The sequence below is a fragment of the Galeopterus variegatus genome, unplaced genomic scaffold (assembly GCF_000696425.1).
Source record: "Galeopterus variegatus unplaced genomic scaffold, G_variegatus-3.0.2 Scaffold853, whole genome shotgun sequence".
NCBI lineage: Eukaryota > Metazoa > Chordata > Mammalia > Dermoptera > Cynocephalidae > Galeopterus > Galeopterus variegatus.
Genome location: NW_007726964.1, coordinates 377,664 through 382,541, shown reverse-complemented (window position 1 = coordinate 382,541; position 4,878 = coordinate 377,664). Strand labels below are relative to the sequence as shown.

The window sequence follows — 4,878 nt, the reverse complement described above, 5'->3', positions numbered from 1 at the left end:
TTGTCATCTTTTTTTTTTTTTTTTTGCAAGAAACACAAATCCACTTTTATTTATTATTTACTTTTCATTTAAATCCTTTAGTTTAAATCCTTGAGGGGGTACAGCATCACACGGATTCTGTGTCCAATTGCCTTAGCAGGAAGGTTGCTTCAGAATTTAGCACGAACCATGCCACTATTTCCATAGGCACAAGTTACCTTTCCCCAGATTACTCTGGTTTTGTTTGGTTTGCTGCCAGGAGTCACTGTGTTCTTCTTTCCTTTGTACACATAAGCACATCTCTTGTCCAAGAAAAATTCAGTTTCATCTTGAGCATTAACACCTTTAATTTTAAGAAGAGCTGTATGTTCCGTTTGGTTCTGGAGACCCTGCTTATAGCCAGCAAAAATGGCCTTGGACCACAGCCTTCCAGACATATTGCCTTTTTAAAGGCCTGTTCTCAGCAGGCCTCCACAGGCTCCAAGATGGTGGAAAGAGTGATGTTGTCATCTTGATGATGACACGCAGAGCACCTTCCCCAAAAGCTCTTTCCATGCCCACAATGGAGGAAATGATAGAAAATGTGCAGATTGGTCAGATGTGTGAAAAAAAAATTGTGAAAGTAGGCCTTCCATCAAGAATAGATGGAGCTGTATTGGAAACTTGACCCCCATTGTAGCAGGGTTAAGAGGGCGGGAAATCCAATTATGGTATTTGAAAGGTGGAGCCTTTACAAGGGGATTAGATTGTGAGGACTGTGCACTTGTGAATGTATTGATCCACTCACAGAGTAATGGGCTTGGTCCTGATGGCTTTAAAAGAAGATCAAGTGAGAAGGTTAGCTTTCTCTTGCTCATTTCTCTTGCCCATTCTCACCACGATGCCCTGAGTCGCTGTAAAGAGTCACCGCACCAGGAAAAAGGTCCTCACCAGATGTTCCCTGGACCTTGCACTTCCCAGCCTCCAAAACTATAAGAAATAAATGTCATTTCTTTATAAATTTTTTTAAAAAGATGGTGTAACTTTTAGCTCAGTGTAATTCTCAAAAGGAAAATGTCCATCTCGCAATAATGTTAAGAAGTCATACTAAAGGTTTTTTAAGTAATTACAAGAAAATGAAAGTCTTGATACCCAAACACATGAATACTCACCTCAGTTATCATGTCCAGACCATTTGAAGCCATAATACCTTACTAACTGCAAGGGAGGTAAAGCAATATGAATTATACTGAGTTGATCTCTTCCTTTTTTATCAAAAAAGGAAAACATTCTCAGTTGGCCTAATGTTCCCATAAATCACATGAACATGAAAACAAGTTAAGCATCATTTTGGTATTTTGGTCTCAATAAGTCTCTTTTTTCTCACAAAATTATGAATTTCAGTGATTCTTTGAGACTGAATTCATACAGGACAAAAAAATTTGTATGTAGTAGGAACAGACTCTTATTTTGGTTTTAAAACATATTCTATGAACTTTCATCATCCAATATGGTAGCCACTAGCCACATGTGGCTATTTAAACCTAAACTGTAGGGGCCGGCCCGGTGGCGCACTGCTACAGTGCGCTGCTTGGGAAGCGCGGCGGCACTCCCGCTGAGGGTTCGGATCCCACATACAGACCGGCCGCTCACTGGCTGAACGAGGTGCGGGAGCAACACCGAGGGTTGCAATCCCGTAGCCGGTCCCGGTCCGGTCCGGGCGCGACACTGAGGGTTGTGATCCATTGCCGGTCACGAAAAAAGACAAAAAAAAAAAAGGAAAGAAGACACATTAAAACACACACGTGTGCACGCACACACACACACAGTTAAAAATACAAATGGTCTGACTTGGGATGGTTCCACTCCTGCTTTTTCGACTTTACCGTGGTACGAAAGTGATCTGCATTCAGTAGAAACCACGCTTCGAGAACACACACGACCAATCTGCTTCTCGCTTTCAGTACAGTATCAATAAACTACATGCGGTAGTCAACACTTTATTATAAAATAGGCTTCGTGGTAGAGAGTTTTGCCCAGCTGTAGGCTAATGTGAGTGTTCTGAGTATGGTTAAGGTAGCCAGGCTAAGCTGTGATGTTTGGTAGGTTAGGTGTATTAAATGTCTTTTCAATTTGCGATGTTTTCAACCTATGATGGGTTTATTGGGATGTAACCCCATTATTTTAAGTTGAGGAGCACCTGTAATTCAAACAGTCCAAAAGGAGACTGGGAAAAGTGTCTCTCTCACACCCAGGTCTCCTTGCCAGAGGCAACCCAGATCCAAGCATTTATGAGCATGTGTATTAAAAAAATTTTTAAGCAAGTGATAGTGCATGGTGTATCCTGTTCTACACCTGATTCTTCTCTCTTGATGATGGACCTCAGATGTTTTGTGCGGCTGCTTTCTTTTTCATGGTTGCATGGTAACCTATTACGTGAATGGAGGCCATGCTTTATTTAATTAGTGAAGGATATTTTAGTTGTTCCTATTCTTTCACTTATTATAGACAATTCTACAATGAATATCCTCAGTCATAATATGCTCTGTGCATACCAGCCAGCCAGACACACACAAAAAAAAAAACAAAGAGAAATTAAACTAATAAATATTTAAGCTGATTTATCTAAGCACAGCTATCAATAAAGCATTTTAGCAATTTTATAGTATTGACAAATATGTAATGCATATAAATCAAATATGCGTTCAACAGTTAGCTTGCTGTTGACTAAAGTATGATTGATTGACATTGAGGAGTCAGAGTTTTGAATACTCAGCTCTTGACCCCACATGGCCAATTAATCCTGTCATATCACATGTGTCATGACCACTGATCAGACATTCTTGTTTTTTAATCTCCACTCTTTTTTCCTCAAAAAATTTTTTTCTATCATCATTATGTATTATGAGATGGAAAGAGTATAAATTAAAATTTTGAGAACAGAAATTTGCCTCTTCCTGTAAGTGAAACATAATTTCTCTGGCTATAATTTATCTATAATGATATTTTATTAATCTTTCCCTAGGATTGTGTCACAGTCCATATAAAGAACACGAAGGGGCAAATTAGTATTTGTGTTAGAAGAAACAGGACAAGAGCCACAGAGATTGAACACCATAGGGTTTTTTAATTGAAAACATATCTCTGGAGTTCCGGTCAAGATGGTGGAATAGACAGTTCCCAGTGTCACTCTCTCCCACAAATCAACCAATTTACAACTATAAAAGCATAACAACAGCCAAGCTGGAGCAGCAGGAGCTCAGGGGAAGAGGAGGAAAGACCTATGGAGTTCATGAAGCAGGAGAAGCTATGATGAGAGAAAGAAAAAACTGCTTGGAGCATGTCAGGCCACAGCTGCTTTAAGGCTGGAGCTGTTGAGCACATGGAGCAGGAGCCCACAGAAGCCACAGCTGTGCCCTTTGGATGGAGTTGCTTGGAGGCAGCAGGGGAGAAGAGGGCCTTGGTGGCCCCCAGGACAGCAAGACCACTAATAGGGTTCCCGTGGACCCACACAGGAGTGAGGAGCCAAAACAGCTGAAAAATGGGAGCCATTCAGAGGCTGGTGAGTCATTACAAGGGACCAGCACAGGGCCCATCCCATGGGAAGTGTTTGGGGCATGGGCAGTGGAGGAGACAGGGCCACCCAAAGAACACTGGGACACAGCAAGGACAGCAAATCTGACCCCAATTAGTGCAGGACCACTCAGAGGAGACTGGTCAGGAATGCAGAATTGCATGGGGTGCAGTTTGATGAAAAGATTCAGGCCGAGATCAGAGTTTCTATGCAACCCAGGTGCACCTCATCTCTGGAGAGCCGGAAGTACCTATAAGGTCAACCATTAAACCCTGAGCTGCACAAAAAGCCTTCCCTATGGAAACAGCAGCAAAGCAAAAATTTATCTCAACCACAGAGCTCAAGTACTGGTTCCCACAGGAAGTTGCCCCGTTTTAGAAGTAAGCAAAGGACAAAAAATTAGTTCTTGTCCCCTCCCCCCCAAATCAGGCACACCACCAGTGCCTCGGGGCCTGCCCAGGGTCCTGAGGCATCGAGCCAGGGACCAGACCCCTTCCCACAATCAGGCACACCACCAGTGCCAAGGAGCATGCCAAAAACATCACCTCCATGTGGGTGACCCACTACAGCCACCACAGTAACCACAGCTGCCGCAAAAGTGGCTAGATGTCACAACCACCATGCAGATGGTCCACCAGCCACTGGAGTGCATTGACACAAGGACAGTCACCAGCAGAGACCAAAGAAAAGAAGAGGATGTCTCTCTCCACTAAGCCCATTCCAGAGTGACAGAAGAAGCACCTGCTCTATGATAATATTGGGGGACCTGATCATACCTTTCAGCATTGGACAGATCATCTAGGCAACAAATCAACAGAGTAACCATTACTCTTTCAGAGGGAGAGAAGAAATCTAGGGTTATTGGTTGTGGGAGTGGGGAGGGTGTTGCTTTGCCTCCCACGGATTTGTCACCCCTTTTCCCCTGGGTGACAGAGCCACCAAAGATTACTCAAAGCCCATCTCTTCTGGGCCAAGCCCGTGGCACACTCGGGAGAGTGTGGCGCTGGGAGCGCAGCGACGCTCCCGCGGCGGGTTCGGATCCTATATAGGAATGGCTGGTGCGCTCACTGGCTGAGTGCGGTGTGGGCGACACCACACCAAGGGTTGCAATCCTCTTACCGGTCGCGAAAAAGACAAAAAAAAAAAAAAGCCCATCTCTTCTGAGCAGCCCCCAAAAGGGGTTAATCTCCCAGAACCCTCAAGAGAGAGGCATCCCTTCCATTTGGGAAGTTAACCATGAATTGGGGTTCTTTTCCTGCATTTATTCTCCAGACCAGGAAGTTAAAGGAAGAGAACATAGGTGGGGGTTTTGCTAAGTATAGTTTAACAAGTTTAACAATAGAAGC

General features: G+C 43.7%; 1 pseudogene; it reads right to left on the bottom strand.

Moving 5' to 3' along the window:
• Window positions 1–77: 77 nt before the first annotated feature.
• LOC103590670 lies at window positions 78–416 on the bottom strand (annotated as a pseudogene).
• Between the last annotated feature and the right edge of the window lie 4,462 nt (window positions 417–4,878).